Genomic DNA, 23,232 nt, shown 5'->3' with positions numbered 1-23,232 from the left:
GTACCTGTGTTGCATTTTAATGCCATCTCTCTACTGTGTATCATTAAATCTGACACACCAAATTTTATTCCCTTTAGTGGTGGTCTTAGGTTGACTGCCTACTAAATATGAACCCTAAGTGAAGATGACTTCACCTTGGTGCCGAGCTTTCTTTGCTTCAATTATCTTTAGTACTTACCTTGCTCCAATTGACTTTGCAGGATCTGTGAAAAGGTCCTTCTATGGAAGGAAGAAATGTATTTGGGAGTACACAGTGATACTGAAATGAATTAAAAGAAATGGCATATTTTGGTAAGTATAAGTTATTAAAGGCCATGTATAAGTAAAAATAACGGTTATATATTTAGTCTCCCTCTCATATCTAATTCTCTTGCTTAACCATCTAAAGACTCTTTCAGTACAAAAGAAGTATCTTTGACTGTCTTGTTCCTATGATCCTTGTTTTTTTGAATTTGATTTCAACCTTCTCAGGAGAGTCATCATGTCTTTTCGGTATTTCAGCGGTAAATATATGCCTGATTTCTACTGCAGACTTATTATATATATGAGAGTATCTGAATATTAGCAAAAAGGATAAAGCAGTAACAATAGTAATTTGTAATATCAGAATAGGAAGATTATAACCAAGGTATAACAAAGGTAACGATAAGGAGGGTAATCTCTTAAACAGTGCAATATAACTTAAGTATATGTGTATGTACATGAAACACACAGAATGTAGGCATTTTGTCCCATGGGAGACAAAATCATGAACTGAAAAAAGTGGCTTTATTTTAGTGCTCTGCTGTAGGCGTTGCTGCTTGTGGGAAGTGTGAATCAAAGTATTGATTATAGTGATTTTTGTAATTTTGGTGAGAGCTGTAGATGTATGAGAGACGTGTCTACAGCACGAGTGTGTAAACACATGTTGAGGCCACAAGGCTGAAATATGAGAAATAATTTGGAACCTATAATAGTGACATGGTTTAGTGGTGGGTGCGGCAGTCCTAGGGTAAATGTTGGCCTTGATGTGACCTAGTGGATTCTGTGATTTTATGAATTCACGAGGAGTGGCTATTACTGCCTTTTTGAACAAAAGTAATCAAGTAGCAGAAGAGTTTAATTATGTACTACTTAAAAAAAAAAAACCAAACAATTTTTTATGTAATTTTCAGAATTTATGCTTTTGTCAATATTACTTTATCCTACTTCTGCACTGATATTCCATACTGTTATCTTGTTTGAAAAGACCTGTGGTTTGATTTTTGGTTTTGGTTTGGTTTTTTTTTTTTTTTCATTGATTGTAGTTTTGGGTTTTTTTGGAGAGTTTTTTCGTTTGGTTTTTTTTTCCCCTCAGGTGAGCTTTTATATAGTTCTAATATATAGCCATGAAAGGTGAGACGTTGTTCGTCAGCTGGTCACATATAAACAGCTGGTATCCAAAGGGTGACATCCCCTATTAGTTCCAGGGTTTGCAACTGTTTTTTTCAAAGTCAGTGTTCCCACGTTCTCTCAAGAAAAATGTTTGGGAATTTGCTTTGTACGTTGTTTTGCACTTAGCTTGCTTTTTCTTATTGAGATGTAGTGTCCCTCATAAATCTGAATAGTCTACTAATGATATGTGTCTTGTAGTTGGTGCTGTATTTCATGGAAGGATTTATTGTTGTTACAGTGTAATGTAATTAGTAATTGTTATGTTTGCTAATCTTTGTGAGTCTTGCATTTTGTTGCCTTTGTATTTCTGGAATAATTTCTTTTGCTTGACTAAAGCAGAACATGTACTGTATTTGAAATATGACCTCTCTGGAGCAGAATTGGCTTTCCCTTTCATGGTAATTAACATTCAGTGATACATTCCTGAATGGACAGAGGACAAGGTATATAGTCTTGAAAGAAGAACTCTGTTTTCCCTCCTGTACTCAGAAAGATCAACTATGTAATTAATGTGCTCGAGTAGCTGTGGTCTAAGATAAGTCCATCCAAACCTGTGTTAAAAGCTTCAGCTGCAATTAATTTTCATCAGAACTGTCATATTCCCCCCCCCCCCCCCCAGTGGCTCAAATACTACTGGAAATGGCTGTCTGTGTATTTTTTTAAATGAATTGGCCAGATTGAGAAATAAATGGGGAGACTGACATGCAGAAATCTCTATTAAAATAGAACCATACCGTTTCCCCTGTGCTATATCTGATCAGATCATACTCAGAATGCTGATGTCAGTCAGTGCTCAAAATGAAGACAAAAAAATATGAAGGTGATAATACTTGGTTTTAATTGTACTATAGATTTTGGCAAATTATTTTCCTGCCAGTCTGTTAGCAAGCAGTGTATCAGATTTGTCGGGTGCTTTTGCTTTAGAAAGTGTAGACTGTGTTGGCACTCAACAGAGTTGAGTTTGTTGTGTGTTGTATTTCAAGAGACAAGTGACTTGCTTGTAATGGAAAGAAATATTATAGGACAAGCAGAAAGTCAAATTTTGTACTGCTTTCTCTACAACTCCCTCAGAAAGGCAGATGCCCCTTTTTGGAGAAAAGGTTTTATGTCTTTGTCTGCCTGGGTTCATCATGGTCTTTGGACTTCTTCACTGTTGAGCTACATCTAATTCTTCATAATATGGGAACTCCAATTTAGGAATATAAACCCAAATGTATGATGTTTACTGACTTCTCTTTCTCTTAAGTAATTAGCCGTATGTTTGAACCTGATCTTCCCTGATAAGGAATATTGTTCTTTGAACATTTGTCTCCTTAATTTCATAGAATCATAGAATAGTTAGGGTTGGAAAGGACCTTAAGATCATCTAGTTCCAACCCCTCTGCCATGGGCAGGGACACCTCACACTAAACCATCCCACCCAAGGTTCTGTCCAGCCTGGCCTTGAACACTGCCAGGGATGGAGCATTCACAACTTCCCTGAGCAACCCATTCCAGTGCCTCACCATACTCACAGTAAAGAACTTCTTTCTTATATCCAATCTAAACTTCCCCTGTTTCAGTTTTAACCCATTACCCCTTGTCCTGTCACTACAGTCCCTAATGAAGAGTCCATCCCCAGCATCCTTGTAGACCTCCTTCAGATACTGGAAGGCTGCTATGAGGTCTCCACGCAGCCTTCTCTTCTCCAGGCTAAACAGCCCCAACTTTCTCAGCCTGTCTTCATACAGGAGGTGCTCCAGTCCCCTGATCATCCTCGTGGCCCTCCTCTGGACTTGTTCCAGCAGTTCCATGTCCTTTTTATGTTGAGGACACCAGAACTGCACACAATACTCCAAGTGAGGTCTCACAAGAGCAGAGTAGAGGGGCAGGATCACCTCCTTTGACCTGCTGGTCACACTCCTTTTGATGCAGCCCGGGATGTGGTTGGCTTTCTGGGCTGCAAGCGCACACTGCCGGCTCATGTTCATTTTCTCATTGACCAACACCCCCAAGTCCTTCTCCGCAGGGCTGCTCTGAATCTCTTCTCTAAATTTGCCTGCTTACCAGTGGGGAAGCATGTGAGATACCTTGCCCGTCCCACTGATGTGCCTCTCTGGCTTCAGAGAGAGGTCTGAGACATGACAATGTAAAACTGTACTTCACTTATTGTAGCCTGTACAATTCAAAACAGAGTAAATGGGATTTGGTATGGGTATTTCTTGACAGTCTAAAGTAAACCAGAAATACTGTCCAGGGAAAGTCTTGCCATGGTATACGTGGCCTCACTTTGTGTTCTTTATTTGCATTGATATGGAATGCCACTGATGCCAGACAAAATCTGGGATCCAGTAGGCATATTGTTCTGCAACTTCATACAGGGACAATCCTATTGAATGAGGTAAGTTTATTGATCTATGCCTTTTTAAGCATAAATGTTTTCTGATGACTCAGAATTCCTTGAAAAACTTGTCTGCAACTGCATGGGCATTTTGGTTCACGCAACAGTGCATTTTGAGACAAATCTCCTAGTTTCTTGTTTTATTGCATGTTGTTTTGATTCATAACAATGAAGATTCAGAGTCCTCAAGCTCAAAGGCAGCACCAGTGTTGAGAACCTCATTGAAAGAATTTAACTGAGAAAGACCTTATAGCAGCATGCCATAAGATTATATTCACTTGTAAAGTAGACATACATATTTAAAACACAGAGATTTTAGGTCTTGTGTATTAAAGTACTGCTTCTTGCTCTTCTAACACAAATGCTTGAATGTGAGCTTCCCCAAGAGCTCCTTGGATGGAAGAGGTTTGGTGTGCAGAGAAAAGATGAAGCAATTTTTAAGGGAAGGATTAAGTTAGAAGTAAAAGTTTCATTGTTCTAAATGAAATCAGTATTATTTTTGTTGAGGCTGAGTTAAAGGTACTCTGCAGTATCCAGGATTCTGTAGTAAATTATCCAATCCAGAACATACTTTTAGAACAGAAGAAAAGCCTCACATAAAACATTAAGCTGCAACTAAGATGACGTGTAAGAGCAAAGATGAGATATTTGTGTGAAGGGCTGGCATACATTCCTAAATACTTATCCCTGTGAATTTGCAGCTGCTGAATGACTTATGAAGAATAATAAATAATGGGTATCATTTCAGTCTGTTTACTTCTTGCAGCAGAGTTACAGACTTCCAGTATAAAGGTGTTGTTTCTGCATTGAGGCAGTTATCTAAGCCCCCTTCTGCTTCTGAGCCCGGAACTGGTCACCATTGCTGTAGATCAGCCCTGTCTGGGAGGACTGTGAAGTGAGTGTCCACTCAGGAGCGGACATCCACAAGCACAGCACACACCTCTCTGCTGTAGCACAAACAGTAAGCTTTTTTTCTTCTCCTTCTGCCGGAGTATTTAGTCATGATTTCTGTGCTTAAAAGCAGGTTGTAGACAATACGTGAGAGTCTTCCCATTTCAGAGCTAGCAGCTAGGGAGATGTGCTTCACTAGTCTCAATAATTATCAGAAATAATGATGAAAAATAATCACCAAGGCAAGAATGAAGGCACTCATCCTGCCTCCAACCTTGCTGTCAGTGGTCGTTAGAAAGTTCTCCCACAAAGAAAAGTGTTAGTTTATGTTTCTTAATTTAATTCTCTATTGTCCCAGTATATTCAAATGCTTAGAAGAAAGGAAATAAGCAAGAGTAAGAGAAAGCTTATTTAAATGTAAGCATGATATTTTTTCACTAATGCCAGATGGAGTATCTTAATAATGCAATAAAGTAATAGAGCTGAATTACTGCTTAGTAGTTTCATGTCACAAATCCAAACTGTGTTAAATCATATGTGGGCTCAAACACAGGGAGCTTTAAGCTAAATGAATGAATGCTTTTGCTGTAACAAGTGAAATTAAATTGTTCCAACCTGCTAATTAAGTAATTAATAGTGATTTTTGATATTAAAAGAAAATAATTAAACCTACAAGGGATATGTTTGCTTTTCACTTGTACATTAGATGTATTCCTGTCAATTTCTCTGTTGATTTAAGTACAGTCTGTGGGATGGGAGAAAGGCTTCTGTTTTATCCTAGATGTCAATTTGAGACATTTTAAGTGTCTTCAGTCTGTGATCTGCTAATGTCAAACATCCTGAATACATGAAGGCAACTTGATGTAAAGTCACAGAATGTAAGATTATTTCACTTTTTTCTTTGCCTTTTTTCCTCCCCTTTTTTTTTTTTTTTGTGTGTGTATGTGTGTACTGTTCTGTATTATGAACTGCTACAAAAAGCCAGGGCATCATTCGAAGTCCTGTTATGGAAGAAATAGGTTATTTGCCTCATAACCTTTCTGTTTTTCCAGTAGTTCTAAATTAGGTCCCTTGGCTTGCTCTTCAAGGTGAGTGGCTTTTTCATTAAGTGCAGAGAGCCTTAGCTTCTTCTGAGTTACTTAAATTCCCTATGCTCTGGGCCACTAGTTTTAGTCTTAGTTTGCTTTCAGGGTTGGCTTTGGCCAAAGTTAATACTACAGGCTGTGCGTGTTATCAGCTTTTTTTTTAATTTTCCCTCCCCCCTTTTCTTTTTTCCTTTTTTAGTCTGTCATCCTTTCTGTCTGAGAGATCAACCTGCATGATTGCTAGAGTATTAAGTCTTAACTCTGTCATTAGCTTTCAGTAGGTCAGGAACATGGGTTGCGCTACAGGCAGAGTGCAAAGGCTGCAAACTGCGTGTGTGGGGTTTTGACTTTCTTTTTGATATTGCCATTTTTATCTGTTAATACCAAAAGGACAGGCCGCTAATGTTCCTTTTCAGAATACAGCCTGCATCATTAAAAATTTCTAAGCTCTAACTATTAGGTTGGTAATCTGATCAGAAAAGTGTATCTACAAAATAATAAGGATAAAGTGTTTTGTGTATGTAAGTGGAAATTATAAAAATCATAACTTCTAGTTTTATGCCAACCATATGCCAAGTAAGGAACTTCCGTAATTCTAAAAAATGGGATTTGCTGCAGACTCTCATAACAAATACTTGAGCTACTTTAGCATCTCTTATCTCAGCTTTTTTCTTTTTTCTATTGTGCCCTGCAGTTCGCCTGCATGGTAGGTCCCAGTTACCACTTCCTTTAAATCAAGTGAAACAGCTTAGGAAAACACATTATTTTCCTCAGTAATGTGTGATAAATAAATGAGAGAAGCAGGAATAATATCCTGCTGTTCCAACTGTTATACTGTTATATTTTATGGCTTGTAATGCCATGGGAAGGAAGATCCAACACTTTGTCAGAGTGACTAAGAAGTTGGAGGTGCTGTGTTAATGTTGAAATCTCTCATAGGATTTGGTTTCACTTGACAATTACATTCAGTTAGAAAACACCCCTAAGTGACTTCTCAAGGTTGTGGTTTTACTTGCTTTGATTTCCAAGAAAACCCCTGGAGAAGATATTATTAATTGTATTTTTCATAGCACATCCTAAGGAGCAGCCAAGGTCAGTGCCGTTTTCCCAGGCACTTTGCAGAAGACTGACCAAGAAATTCTGTAGTTTAAAGAGTTCAGAATCTAAACGGACAAGTGAAGCAAATCACTGCAGTAATTGTAATTTTATTGAGAGGGGCAGAGTGAGGGGAAGTTCTCTAAAGAGAAGTATAGGGTGATGTCACAAACAAAGTTTTTTAGCAAAAATCTTGGGTGAGGCTCCAATTGTTCTTCCTTTGCTATGTCACAATTTTTGTTCTGATGGAAGTGCAGATAGCATGTGCAGACATCCCTCATACTCTTCTTGCTCAGTCTGGTCTTTTCACTTTGGACTCTAAAGCCTCCTTGTACTTGTTTTTTCCAAAGTAAAGACCTTGCTGGTAATGTGATGTTTCAAGGCACCAGATATTCACAGAAAGACCTACTGGCAGTGCCTACCATGGGTCTTACAATGCTTAGCTTTTTTAATCTTTTTAAAATTATTTATTTATAAATTAATTAAGATCAGGTTAGAGAGAGAGAGAGTTCAAATGAGAATGATAAAGACTAAATACACTTTTCAGACATCATCTTTAGATAGTGTACTCCTACCTTGTTGCTTGCCAGTGTTCTATAGTGTCTTAAATCTAATTTTCAAAGCCTCTCATTCTAATAGGAAGGAAAGAAGACACTGCTTAGCTCTACTAAGTCATCTTCATTGTCAGTTTATTTCTTTTCCAATACTGAATGACTTTCCAAGCAGCTGAGCCAAGAGAATGAGTGAGTCAAGTGTTCAGATTAGCCTGTAAACTGCAGGCTGCAGGGAGCCACAGAAAGCACCAGACTATATTTACTTTGTTTCTAGGCTTCATTCCCTAAGTGCCCACTTCCCACTCTCTGAGGCAAGAGTCTCCTGAACAGATCTTCCCTCCAATGTGGGCTTACATTCACCTTTACTGATGTTCACTCACCATCAGCAACATCAGACTGTTAATGTGAATACTTAGTTTATTTGGACTGTAGGTGGCTGAAGTTGAACTTAAAAATAGTGCTTTATTTCAGCAAGGAAATTGAAAAGTTTTAAGTGCTTGCTTAGAAGAAAAAAATACGTATCTCCATCCTACAGTACTGGATTAGGTTTCTCCTTTATTTATTGAAGTCTGCCATGAAAAATAGCAATCCTTAAGTGTCAGTCAAAGAAAAAATGGTTGGAAATCAAAGTATTCATTTTTTACAAGTATTCAGATAAGATAATCTGAGATAGCTGGAGCTACAGGTAGAATATAATTTCAGTATAGGAGAACCAATGTAAATTTCGTGGTAATGGAAATTTTTTCCTAGCTGTTTTCTCGCAGTATGCCCTTGACATTGCTTAGCTCTGTCTCTGTTTAATGAAACTGTATGACCTTGGCCTTGCAATCCTTCCACTCAGTTCACTGAGAATATGCAATTAATTAATAGATATTCCTGTAATATATCCAATAATTAGAAAAAAAGGTGATGTACAAAGTAATGCACATTCTCCCAGGTTTAGGTAGAATACTGCTGCTCTTCATGGTTTCATTTGATTTGTCAGAAACAAAATGCAGTCTAGATTTCAGAGAATGCTTCAGTACACACTTAGCAAAGTAGTTCAAGGTCAAAGCTCTGCCTTAGCAGAATGCAACATAATTTATTTATTAAAAATTAACATATTTTTAACCAATCAACAGTTTGGGGTTTTCACACAGATTAAGCTTATTTTTGTAATGAAAAGTAATTTTCTTGGATAAAAATGGCCTAACAGCACCATCTTCTGACAAACAGTAATTTCTGCAGTAACCTTGAAAAGCTCTTTTAATCTTTTGCATGCATGTTTCGATTGCTCTCCTAAACAAAACAGAGAATCTAGGGAAAATAAATGTAAGTGTAGCCCCATGTATCGTAACAGAAGACATTGGCTGAGAGTCCTGAGCAGCCACTTACTTTACAATTTCTTCTTTTAACTTAAAATAGTGAGAGAATTTCATTCAACTGTAATTGTGCCTGAAATTGTTGTTGATAGGTTTGCTGCAAAAACATTTCAAAGGTGTATTACTGTCAAATATTTGGAAAGAGGTAATCTATATGTAATTTGAACCGTAGACAGTTCTAACAACTTCAAGTATATTGTGACATTACTGTGAGCATAGAAAGATTATATGTGTCCTGTTTTCTTACCCAGTGTTACTGTATTTATACAACCAAAATTGCTGTCAGCTTTGTAGTGAATTGCTCAAAATAAATGCATCTTGATAATTTTAATACATTATGATCCATTTAGAGCAACAATTATTATAATACTAACAAGTATTAGGTGATTTCATTTTACCGATAGTGCTTTTACTCATGTTTACCCATGTTATCTGTCAGCTTGAACTTGGTCACTTACCATGAAATTACAGGTTATTGCACAGAAGCAGCACTGAGGTGAGTGCATGTTCCCACCTGCCAAAAAATACCAGGTAACCTAGCTTACCCCAGAAGAAAGAGGTTTCCAAAAATTACCTTGCACTTGTCATGAGATAAGAGAGCATATTAGTATGTATTAGCTTATCCACAGAATTTATGCCATGGAATACTGATTTCAGGTTGGATATATTCTTCAATACTCAGCAGCACAATCAGGCATTGTGCTGGTAGTACGATCATTTATGTCACTGCTGTTTACATCTGAAGGCAGAACTTCATTGGAGTTGCTAACATAGAGCTGAGCCTGCACCCAGGCTCAGAGCCAGTTCAGAGCAAGAAGCAGAAACCAAAGGGAGAAGAAACAGGAAAGTCTTAGTGGGTTTGCTTATGGTCTCATGCCAAGCTTATGACTAGAATTTACGAAAGTGCCAGGTTTCTAAAACCAAACCCAAAGAAACGACAAAATCAACCCAAACAAAAACCAGGTTCCCCCAAATTACCTGGTTCCTAATCCTCCATTTTGTAATGGCTCATGGTTTCTTGGCTGTGGTTCTCGGAACTCATTCATTGGTCTTAGAGAACAACCAAGGTTTTTTAATAGATAGGAGCTAACTGCTTGCCCCTCTGTCTTGTTCCTTGCAGTAAACAACATGAAGATGTGTGGACTTCTCAACTCAGCTTCTGACTCTTTGAGATTGATCCATCACTTGTTCTCCTTATTTAACTCTCAAAATGACAACTGACCATTGTTGATGTTTTTGGTTCTTGGGCTTGATTCACCTTGAATTTAGTTCCAGTCTTACTTCTTGAAGCCGTGTTGTAGGTTAGGGTCAATATTTCAGTCAGATCTTGTATTTCCCAGTCAAAATCCACTTATAATGTAGAATCTAAATCATTTATGCATACGGCTACAAATGTTAAAAATTCATATTTTTTGAGTTTGAGTTAAATTTTAATTGTAGTAAGCAGTGATATTCTATGGAAGCTGCTTTACAGCTGTTAAAAGGTAAAGGATTTAGGGTTTGGAAAGTTTACCTGCTTTGCTACAAGAAGGAGGTTTAGTTTGGCATAGTAAACTCATGGAACGTAAATGTCATTTAGAAATATTAGATACACTTTTGCTGATGATAATAGATGCTGAATGTTTGAATAGTGAATGTTTGACAAGTTTCGATCAAGAATCATCTGACCCCCTGAAAAAAAAGTTATGATAAACACAGTACTCAAGCAATTTATGGAACAGCAACTTTGCATCTCAAGGGAACAAGCTCTGTTTCATATTATTCCAAGTAATTTGTGAACATACACATTTACATTAGAAACCTGCAAGCCATCTTCTTAGGTAATCACTGTTTTCATATGTATTCATGAGTTTTTAGCCAGATAACTAATCCCTGTACTCATGGTGAATTACATATTCACACATTTAAATGTTTATCACCCCTGTTTTAGTGAGGGAATATATGCTCCACAATGCTGTACTGCCTAAAAATATGTAGCAGAAATAACAAAATACTTAAAAGGTGTCTTGGAGGAAATTTGTTGTCATTATTATTTTGGTGATTGTACTCAAACATCACCAGATCTCTAAGGTTTGATACGCTGCAGCAGGGCTTACCCACATAAACCCTTAGAGAGCTAAAAACATGTAACAGTAAACAAATAGTGTTTTAGTCCATAAATGAAAGTTTAGAAATGTTTTCAAATCATTGCATCACAACTTGAAGACAGTCGTGCCTTACTGTTGCAGCTGTGTACTTTGCAAAGGTATTGATTTATAGTATTGATTTTACTTCCAGAAAAATTTATTGTACTTGTAGAAGAAAGCAGAGTTTGACATTCATAAGTGCGCTCCATTTTCATATATACGCACCAAGGGAGGAGAGCTGTGGTTATAGAAGTCAAATCAGTTCTAGCTATCTGTCATTCAACTTACAAATATTTCTGTTATATTTTGAGAAGTCAAAAGTTAGGCAGTATGTTGCGTTTAATTTAAAAAAGGGTATTAAGAGCAAAATATTGATGACCATCTGAATAACTGCTGGATTTTTTTGTTGCTTATGTTCCAAAAATCTATTACTTTGAGAAATATTTGCTGAAGTTGGCCTGTCTAAGAATGACTGATATTTATCCTTGAATGAACTCAAGGTAGAAAATTTGATTACTTGTCAAATTGTGGAATAAGATTTTTCCACAACAGAAACTCTGGAATTTCTTTCTTCGTGTCCTGTTTATTTAAATTGCATAATTTAATAATAATTAGAACCAGTACAAGTTCTTACGGATTTGCTTCCCTTCAATAGGCAAGCATGAAATACCTGAATGTCAGTTGGGTTCATTCACTGAAGACTAAAAGTTCAGCAAGAACTTTTCTTCTTAAAGACAGAAACCAAGTCATTCATTAGAGAAGGTTGTTCCTAATTAACCTTAAGGCAAGCAGAAGTTCAACATCTCTTAAGAATACAGTATGGAGTGCACTGATCAAGAAACAGTTATTTTTGATAGGTCATCTTGCAGATCTTGAGGCAAGATCTGTCCTTCCTTGACAGGTGGGATAAAAATTAGGGAATGGAGAGGAGAGGCATAAGGAATAATGCTTTCCAGTATTCTGATTTTATAGCACTGAAAAGGAAAGACAGAAAAACATGATGCATGGTAGGACAATAACAAACCCTTTGTAACACTCGGACATAGACATCTTCCTTCACATCTCTTCTTCCCCTTGAATACAGATTTGCTGGCTGCTTACAGAATGCGATTCCTGCTGAAGCCCTGTTTTTAATGGCCCAGTCTTCCAGTGACTTCCCCACAGATGAAGCAATCCTAGCCCTTTTTTGACAGTCTGCAGTCATTGCAGCTGCAGGAGAGATGAGCTTGAGTCTCCTGCAATGTCATGGAGGGGTGAGGACAGGAAGGAAGGAGGGGCTTTTACATACATACAGGTTTGTTTGACAGATTGAAAGGAAAATGTGCTGTCCTTCAAGTATTTGAAGAGTAATGGCTTCAGGTAAAACAAGTGAAAATAAATATATTAGACTGCATTACATCACAACAATGAATTTGATTTTTCCTAGGTATTTTATTTATGCTAAAACACCTTATTTGCTGTCTGTTTATTTCCTTTACTACTTTCTCATTTCTTTATACTTGTATGAAATGCAAGTAAAACAAAACACATAAATCAATAGACCTAATTATAAGAGACAAGAGTAGGTTGTATTTATTTCCACTGTTGGAGCCCAAGACTTTCAAGTTTTACATGTTTTCTGATGACTTATTTGTTCACATCTTCTATAAAATGCAGAATCTCCTGAGACATTCAAGGCAAAAAAGATCCCAAGAAATAATTATGTTTCTGAACTTCTTTAAAATGACTCAAAATATAGTATATGTTAAACTACATGGGGAAAAAGAAAGAAACAAAACCTAAGCCTTCATTGTTAGTGGCCACAATTTAATTTACTTTTTCTGCATTTAAGTGTAAGTACCAGAAAAACCAGAAAAAGTTATATGTGACAGACATTGACAGGATTAAAAAACACCTTGCCATTTTAAGTAATTAGGTATATTAATCCCAAACTGTCACTTCCCAAATTTTTCTCTTTATTCTTCATAACAGTATGTCGTGGCCTACTTATTTCTTTAAACAATTCAGTACTTTGTTGCTAAATGTTTGAATTGCATCTTTCCTGGTGAGAATTGACAGTCTCCAAGCTACAGTTGGTATGTAGGCTTCTTGTGTCTGATATTGAGGTTTTACATCAGATACAGATGGTGGGTAATTCTGAGGACACTTCTGTTGTCTGAATTGCTTCCTTTTCCTTGAATTATTAGAAATGTTAACTCTGTAATTCTTTTTTCCTTGTAACGTGTTAAAATTATTTTCCCTATTTTTTTTCAAAGGAGGTAAAATTTCTCACTTGTCTTTCCTGAGATTGCCTGTGATGCTGGTGCATGTTTGATAAAGATATCTTTCATATCCCTTTCTTTAAGAAGAATACTACTTACACTCTTTTTGGATTCAGTAGCATACAGGATTGTAGTTCTTTGTAGGCAAATTTGGTTGACTTTAAAATACTTAAGAAGATGAAAGAGAAATGTGCAGCTGGACACTATATAGGTATGCAGTAGTATGTGGTAAGATACAAGTCTGCTAGCCACGTACTTCTACCTATTCTTCTGACAATCTGTTTTCAGCAGAAATAATACATTGTGGGAATTGTGTACTCTCTGGAACATCTGCGTAAGCTATGGAAAACAGCATGATCCTTTGCATAACCAGACAGATTACATCAAGACCAAATCAGACCTGGGAGGAACTGTGGACTCCTGGGTATGTATGAAATTGCTCTTTCACCTTCTGTTGTCATCTTTTCTTAGGAATTGAATAACTCTCCCAGATCACATGGCTATAGTTTTTAGACTTGGATCCTACCACAGTTTGACTGTCTGTCTTCATGATGCTCCTTTCAATGTAAGGGAGAAAATCTACTTTTCTCCATAAATTATAACATTTTTTTGGTTTTGTGCTTCAGAAAATGAAAGTAATTGATGCCATGCCTATACCAAAAGATTGTAATATCTTGTTATTCAAGTAAAAAAAAAAAAAATCATTAATTAAATTAACAATATTCCTCTAAAAAAGTCATAGAAACACTGTTCTCATGTATATGTGCCTGCTAATTTTTGTTTTGAAAGATAGATACCACATCTCAGTGTGTGTAAATGATATCTGTTGCCCCTTGGCTTTAAAAAGGTAGGCATGTAAAATCCTTTTTCATCTCTGAAGTTCTCTACAGTAAACCTGAACACCTGAGCCTAACACTGAATGCCATTGCTTTTCTGGGTTTAAGTTAGACCCCTGATATTATTTGACCACACAATACTTTTTTAGTATGTGAATGTTCTTTGGTTTTGTTTTTTTTTTTCTCCTGGAGTTGGAAAACAAGACTATAAATCCCAGTGGCGGAACTTGAAAAATTGGGTTTATGTGGTTCAAATCTTTTGAAAATTCTATAAAGCAGCATGAGACATTGTTCTATTCAATTTCTAGCTATTGATCCAACTGAATGCTTGTTTGGAGATTGCCTTTGCAGCTTTATTTGAGCAGAAGAAATACTTTTCTCTTTAGAGATAGGATGTGTGGGGATTTCACTTACAAGGGACACATTTCATGTGTACATATTTCTCATGCTGAGGGCAATAAAATGGTTTTGCCCGTGAAGCTGAGCATTATACCTCCAACTTGCCCAGCTTCCATGTGTGTTAATTACAAAAATACATGGTGAGCAGCTCACAACTGGGAGATGAATGCTTTGGCTACCAGAGGAAAATAGTTCTGATTAAAGATATGACAAACAGACCAGCCTGTTTCTGTATCAGGCTCCCTGTGATAAAGCCACTGTTGGCAATAATTCAGAACTAAAACACTTGGATCCCGGGCCCAAGGATACCCAAGCCTACAATTGTGAGAGGTGATGTGAGTTGGCCTAATTGCCAACTATCCTACTCACATAAAGGTCATACAGATGTTCTTATCCAAAGGTCGTTGTTTGTTCATTTGTGCACCTGAGATGTAAGAGTTTTTTCAGAAATAAGTACAAATGTTCATTACACCTACTTACACAATGTTGCTTTTCATTTTTTCTTTCAAGATAAGGCAAATAATCTATGATGTTTCTATTTCTGTTTTCCTCTGCTTCACTATTATATTTATTCAAGTCACGTGCTTTTGTTAAATTTCATTTATGTTTATATGTCTGTGTTTTATAAATCTGTATGGTGAATTTCTATGAGCTAAATCTGTGATGCAAGAGCAGAGATAACACTATAGTAAATTGGTTCTGTAAAATGTGTTCAAGAATTAAGATAACTGCTATTCGTGTGAAAATCCAGAGGTAGACCAGAGACAAGCATTTAAGCAAAAACCTAAAATGCCACTTCTTTAGTTGACTACAGTTATTTTTGCTTTGTGTAAGATATTAGATGTGTCAGGAAGAGTGATCAAGTAAGTAATCATTACACCTAAACAATGATCTGTATAAATGATCCCTGGAACAGTGAGTTCTGGCTTTTGTGTTTGTAGCTTCATCCATGGTATTCAAGCTGCATATGAACATGAAGACATTTCAAAATTATCCTGCTGAGATCCCCAGCAAGTGTACCTCTGTGAATGCTTTCTCCGACATGTAGCATAGGAAACAAGTGGGCTTTTTTCCTTATGGAAAATAAAAGTTGTCAGTGCCTCATATTGTCACATGATTTTCAAATTTACCAATAATGATGATATTTTGTGCAGAACTTCCCTGTGGGGATCTGCATTTCATCTTTTCTTCGCTTCTTCATTTTGAGGTCATGCATGAATGGAACCTGAAGGTCTGTGGCTCCTGAATTGGAAGTTTCTCATTTGAATAATCTAAGTTTGCATTAGCTTAATCCTTTAGGGACTTGGGGGCTTTGGAAGTTTAGCTATTACAAGGCCACAGGGGTCTTTCAGGGCATCTTTTAAGACTCATGAAAACTTTTGGCATTCAGTGATTTTGGTGTTGTCCAGTCCTTGGCTGAATTAATGTTTCTTAAACAAAATTTCTAGCCTTCTCTGGTACCTTCAGGGTTATTTCATGTACAGAATTGCATTACAAGCATGATAAATACACTCTATTGACTTAGGGTTGTGTTTCGTACAGTCTTATGGTATTGATCCATCTTTAGTTTCGAAGGTCAGCATAAAGTTTACAAAAAGAAGTATATGAGGTTAGGAAACATTATGAAGTATTAAAATATGACCTGCTGTTGCAGGAGCTTTCAGCAAATCTTTTGGTATCCCCATCAGTCCCAAACTGCATACTTATGATCTAGGTTTTGGCTAATAAAAATTAATACAGTATTGTACTGATTAGGATACTTTGCACTGTAATCTTTCCTTAAGACAACTCAACATGCATTATTACACCTTCCCTTTAAAGCATGCAGTTACTTTATTACAGAGTAAATCCATTCCCAACTTGGGAATGGGAAACATCTGATTCCAAGTGTCTCTTTTTCTGTTGGTAGTATTTGGTTCTTCTTTAGTGTCTGTGTCCTTTGCAATGCTTAATAACTTACGTATTTAGTCTCTTGAGATAGGGGAATATAGACACCTTGAATAGGAAATTAAGTGAGAATTGGAAAATACTGCAGGGAAAGTAAAACTGTAAATAGAACCCACAGCTGTGAATTTGTAAAAGATCACTGGGATTTAGTTTGAATAGCTTTGGAGACGGTTGTGGTCCTTTTATTGAGGAGAGATACAGTTGTGCTTCTGTATAAGGTTGCTTCCCTGGACTGAAGTCTCTGTGATATGCTCACTGAGTGTAAACAGTAGAAGAGGAGGGATAGCTGAATGGTGCATCTGTGCTGGTAGTTTAGTTCAGATTGGGAACCTGCTTTTGAAGCAAATCTGGTCATCCCTATTTATGGCAATTTGATAGTATCATGAGCTGCTTCCTGTCAGATTAAGGGAAGGTATTCTCTAGTTTTGGGGGTAGCTATTTTTACTTTTTCATTTTCTAATGTTAATTCCTCTGATAGAAATTCCCTGTTACCAATATTACAATTTTGATGGTCAATATAACAGAGGGAAAAAAAGGAGGGAAAAATCACAGCCTCCAGCATATTGACAAGATTTTTTTTCCGAACAACAATACAAAATTACATGGAGAATAAAAGATTAAGTACTTTTTCAATCCGTAGTCAGCCATCAATAATAAGTAAGCTTCTCTATGAGAGCTCAGAGAAATGGCAGTTACAAAATATGTATTACATTACTTATTTTGCGAAGAAGGCAATGGCTAAAAAAAAAAAATAGGAATGGCATACAGCAGAAGTCATCTTTCAGAAGTAAATGTAAAAATTGTTAGATATCAGAGGGTACTTTGGAGCTGTATAACTTTATAATCATGGAAATGAACATATTTGTACCTTTAATCATACTGAAGGCAAAGAAATAAGTATCATTCCTTCAGATTAACACTGTGGATTGGAAGAAGTATGAGTCTTAATCTTGCTTCCATTTGCAATGCACAGGTCTTATGCTTACTGCTAAGGTACTGCACTTCAGTGTTACCACCAGCTATGTTTGTAAAATGAAATGAGTTGTGCCACCCACCTGTGTATCCTGGAGGTAACTGTGTCATCTCCACAAGTCAATAACAGTGCAACTTTCTGGGTTTTTTTGCTTAATTCTGTTTAGTCACATAGCCTGCTGTGTATCTCAGTAACAGTTCAGTTGCTTTTTATTTACAGGAGTTCTCAGATGTACAGACATTCTGTATTTTCTTTTTTTGCCTATATGGAATCAATATCCATAATTTGATCCAGATGGGGTTATTATTGAAAAAATCCATTTCAAATATGTATCAGAAATAGCTCTCATGAGATACTGAAATTATAAAAATCTTTAATTCGTGGATGAAAGGTATCATTATATATTGTAGTCTACTATTTGTACTTAATATTTCTGACTTTCTTCTTAATAAACTGCTGGTTTACACAGTCCACAGGTAGTTTAGGTTAACCTTGTGACTTCATTTCTAAGGTATTATTTCCACACTTGATAATTTCTAATGAAAATTTTTCATATATATGTTACGTAAATGGTAGATAGAGAATACAGTTCATTTAACTGAAACTTATATTTTACATTACAGAATTCTCTTTTTGAAATGAGCTACATAATTTATAAGCATAAATAGTGAAGTATATAAAAATTTAATATTTGAAAACAGGTTTATGTCTGCTTCTGAAAATTGGAAATAGTATTCCTTTTTCACATGGGTCTTTTAAGATGTAAAATTTCAATTCCCTTTTTTAGATCTATGACTGTTTACCTGAATACTGAGGAAAGTGTTCCCACCGAAAAAGAAAAATAACTCTTCAGAAATTTCTCAGATCATTGGAACCAAAATATAAGGTATGAATTGAATGCTTTGATTATTGACCTTCATGAAACCAGGGCTCTGCAGAACAAGAACTTTTTATGAAAGCAAGTATATAAGAGCATCTCTGAAAGTTGTTAAATGTTTACAGCAGCAGTATAAGTTAGTGGAATAGTATCATCCATTGCCATTTTGCTGGAGAAACCCTGTATTTTGGCAGAATGATCACAAGTTGGACGTGTTTATCAACCTTTGCTGATCAAAAGTAGCATCAGCTGAAACCAGGTCAAGATCCTGGATTGTAACATTTAGTTCAAAGTAATACATTTAGTAAAAGCCATGCTCCGTTTTTTATAGTTCCTTTTAGTTCTAGTCGCAACCTTTACTCAACAATTGTTTTCAAACCACAATATCCTCAATAAATGGAAAGGGAGAGATTTTAGCAAACTCTTTCCTGTAAACATATATAAAGTGATGATATCTGACTTTATTTTAAAATTTCAATGAAATAAAGATATGTAAGTGAGATAGGGAGCTGGTAATTCCATCCTACAGTTTTCTGTGTCTTAAACTTCCAGAATTTATCTCAAATTATTTAAAAGGTGTCTTGTGCTTGCTTTTTGGAAAATTTAGATTAATAAAATGGATTATAATTGCAGAAGATGCTGTATTATTTGCCATTTTTGTATTACTTTTTAAAGAAGGTCCAAATATAAAATCTAAAGTGTTAAATATTTATCTAAGCTATTAACAAACTCAAATATAAAAGATTAATAGCAGAACAAGGTCAAAACTTTTATAGTCTTTAACTCTGTTGTCCTTGTAAAGTTTTGCACTTGAGGTTAATGTGTTACAATATTCACATGAGAGAGAATGTCAGTATATTGACAGTGTTATAATATTTTCATTCATATTTTCCTTGGTTACATGACTTCATATTAAAACTGATTCATGTTGCCATGCTTCCTTGCACTACACCTACATTTTAGTGTGCCTTGTACAAACATATCTTTGCCAAATTAGCAGTGCAAATTTGACCCACCCACAGGTTTTTCACATAGAGTGTCATCCTGTGAGCCTAAAAGCATGTATTCTTTGTAAGAAGGTGAAAAATTAAATTGCATACAATGATGCTACTGCCTCTTCCTAATATTTCGTGTATTATTATGTGAACTCATTATGTGACTATAATTTAGTCACAGTCAAGTTCCAAAGAAAGCTTCAGTCATCAGGATGATTATTTCTTTTCTACATTTCATTGAAGATAGTGCAGCAGCAATGGTCATTTGGCACTACTGTCATTACTTCTCTCTTGCTTGTCTATAGAATTCCTTTTTAAGGAAAATTACTTTTTCACTTACAGTTGGTGAGATGTTCCCCATACCATGTGTGCCGTATTTTTAAAATGGATTTGCATATTAACCTTCAGATATCACATGAATTGACTGTTGAATGGTATTGGTTTGTTCATTACTTGTTATTTCAAATTATCATAAAAATCTATGTTAATTTTTCAATACTCAGAGATGAAAAGTGTTGGCCAGTCTCTTCTTTCTGAAAGACTGCAATGAGAGAAATTATAGTTCCAGACATCATAATAGTAGCTCAGGGCATAACTTTTACTGTTAGTGAAAATGAAAATCTCTTCTTTCAGACATTTAATTTGGGTACTACTGTGGTGGAGCACACAGACTATCTTGCTTCTCATTCTTGAAAAATTACATACTGTTGTAGTGATGGTAGCTTTGAAGATCAGTATATGTGAATAGCAACCCTGCGTGATGTGTTTCTGGAAGAAAACCTAGACATTTCCCTGGATTTCTGAGGAGAAAGTGAACAAGCAAGTCCTGTCCCTCTCCCTGTGTAGACCATGAGTGCCTTTAGAGTCTGAAGTATTTTCCAATTCGTCTTCGATCTCTCTCTCCTTCTTTTGCTCTTAAACTCAGTTTTACTTTCTTTTAGTGTAATCATCACAGTCATGTGTTCTACTTCTGTCTGATTTCAGAGCACTTGGAAGGGGGTGTGTGTGCTCTTTTTGTTTTTCTTTCCTGAGTGTTGGATATCAGCAGTGTCCTAGATTACATTTTTGTAACTATGGCTGCTATATAAATGTGTCTCTCTCTCTATATATATATATATACACACATATATATATATATAAATGTGTGCTATATATAAGTGTCTTTAACACTTACTGGTGGAAATTTGTTATTTTCCTTACACTTTTGCAATAACCACCTTATCATAAACATCATAAATATGCAGCACTAATTCTTTAAATTAACTGGCAATCTTAGGTCATCTACATGGTGCTGCGTTCGTTTTATTTGATGACAAAAGACTCAGCCTTGCCTTAAGGAAGAGTAATCTTAATTGCATTTTTTCATTAGCCAGATTTTCTTTCTGTGACAGTGGGCTCTCTCTTTATGGTTCTCAGAGTTGTAGACTCTGGAGGCAGGCATGCCCCTCTCATAGAATGACATTTAAAGCTTATTAAATGTCTAAGAATACATTTTTTTATTTTTCTGTATTAATTGGTAAAATTGATATTTTACACAGCTTAAATGCAGAAACAAAATACCAAAAACTTCAACATTATTGACGTTTCTGCTCATGGCAAAACAGGCTTTGACCTACAAAAAGGTATTCAGATAAAGAAAAGTTGCTACATTGGAGCATTTAAAATGGCTGGAAATTTGATCTATTACTTTAAATAGACTGGCCATCAGATACAGGCATGGTGCTGTTTAGTATGTATTGGACACTGGAATTCATGGAGGTTTATGTACAACAGAATCAGTTAATTATCTTAATTGTATGTCTCCTTTTAGCTTACTTTCAAAAGAGTTTAAAGGAAAGTATTACATTATTTATATCTAAGTTCAGAATGTTTTTTACAAGGCACATTGTCAGGACAAAACAACAGTGAACAATAAAAGGCAGTTTGCTGTGAAATTACATTTATGTTAAACCATATATATACTGACTTCAAAGACAATGTCTGTCCTTCTGAAGGCATTTGGTGTCCAAACATTTCAAATTTACAGATGTGCAGTGTCTGTAATAATGATATCAAAGACAAATCCTTAGCTCAGTACATTAAAAATGGATGATTACTGGATTGCTTTTTTAAGAAAAAATGCTTTCAAAATAAAATGTTAATTATCTATGATCTTGCAAACATGAAACAAAAAAGCTTTGACACCATGGTTGTAGCTGCTTTGTCATTTTAGTGGTCTGCAGTAATAAAGCTGTAGCTGTAAAAGAGCAATATAATATTTCTAATATAAGTGAAAAAGTTTGTTTACTGACAAATTGAACAAAAGATAAAAGAAAATTTTGATCTTCCTTGGCTTAAACAACTTCTGTGCATAGGAAATTCCCTGTAACATGCATTTAGTTCTATCATTATACTCTCTATATTCTGTATTCTAATTCTATATATTTAATTCAGAGTACTGAACTGTTTCTGAAGATTAGACGAGAATCATGTGTCAGCCCTTAAGTTGTTCACTGAATGTGTGCCATTCCCAGGAGTGTAGTTGGGCTGCTTTATTTGTTTAAGAAAGACGTACAAAGATCAAGATGGCTTCAGAAGCTACGCAGGGCTTTAAAATTGCTAGAGGGGAACATTGCCTTGAAGGGGAGTGTGAAGGCAATATTAATTTTTTAGCTGGCTGCCATGATAGAGTTTTTACAAGTAATAAAAAATGTTACACAAATATGCACATCCATATGTCCATCTTCATCATGAAGAACAGTTTTGTATTACTAGTGACATAAATAGTACTCTGATCTCTTTCCCCCATCTTCCATTATAGCTAATGCTTAAGATTTATATATTAAACACATAAGGAAGTGACGCTGTGGTTCAGGAGTACAGCATCACATACCAGTCCAGAGGCACAGGCTCCTGTGGCATCTGGGTTTGTAGGGACTCCATGACCTTTGGTTGGTACACAAAGGATAGAACCTCTTCCAAAAGTAGGGAAGGCCCAGCTATTTAGGCACAGCTGTTCACTTGTACAGTTGCCTTTGCAAGACCTAGCACCTGTATTTTCAGGTAAGTTTCTGGCTGGGTTCAAGCAGCGGGATGGTAGGATTGTTCTTTCCTCCTTTACTAAAGTATTGTGGCTTTTGCTTTCCTTACACCTGTTTATTTTCAGAATTTACTTCTATTAGCAAATATTTTTATGAAAGCTTATGCATTTAATTGGTATATAGTCAAGGCTGTGAACCTGTCATACTTGACATATGCCATGGTTTAAGCCCAGGCCGTAAATCAGAACCACTCAGTCTACGCCCTGCGCCCCTCCCCCCCCCCATCCTGTCTTCCCCCAGCTCCCAGAGGGATGGGAAGGACAATCGAAAGAAAGTAACTCCCACAGGTTGAGATAAGAACAGTCCAGTAACTAAGGTATAACACAAATCACTGCTGCTACCACCAATAATAATAATGATAAAGGAAATAACATTGAAGAGAATATAATACGACCCACCAACCAGTACCTAGCCCGACCTAGCAGTGATCTAGCCCTTCTGGGTAACTCTCAGTTTACATCCTGGGCATGACATGCTGTGGTATGGAATACCTCTTTGGCTAGTTTGGGTCAGGTGTCCTGACTCTGCTTCCTCCCGGCTTCCTCCTGGCAGACCATGAGACTCAGAAAGTCTTTGGTCAGACTAAACATTTGAGCAGTAACTAAAAACATCGGTGTTATGAGCGCTGTTCCCAGGCCAAAAGTCAAAAACACCATGCTGCACCAGCTACTAAGAAATAGAAAGAATGACTGCTATTGCTGAACCCAGGACAACATAGAACAGTTACAGTGGGTTTATGCTATTAACCATCTAATAACAAGAAATTACAGGATAAAGGTGGGGTTTTGATAATGTGGTATTGACTGATGTTGAACTGGTGTTTGTAACAGATACTGTCAATAATTCATGCGAAGTTGCGTTTAATGCCCTTCAGACTTTCTTACATTTCACCTGTGATAATAGACACAGGTTTCTTCAATGTCAGTAAGATGCTAGAAACCATTTCTCTATCAGAAGCT

The 23,232-nt window shown here is 36.2% G+C and overlaps 1 long non-coding RNA gene across 1 annotated transcript; it reads left to right on the top strand.

Annotated features, from left to right (window-relative positions):
* Positions 1-238: 238 nt before the first annotated feature.
* Positions 239-18,201, top strand: LOC136019311 (uncharacterized). The gene is made up of 3 exons (XR_010614810.1): positions 239-291; positions 13,455-13,590; positions 18,109-18,201. It is a non-coding gene; the product is annotated as an uncharacterized LOC136019311 (long non-coding RNA).
* The last annotated feature ends 5,031 nt before the right edge of the window (positions 18,202-23,232 follow it).

This window comes from Lathamus discolor, chromosome 9 (assembly GCF_037157495.1).
Source record: "Lathamus discolor isolate bLatDis1 chromosome 9, bLatDis1.hap1, whole genome shotgun sequence".
NCBI classification, from domain to species: Eukaryota; Metazoa; Chordata; class Aves; order Psittaciformes; family Psittacidae; genus Lathamus; species Lathamus discolor.
This window is presented reverse-complemented; position numbering and strand designations above follow the sequence as displayed.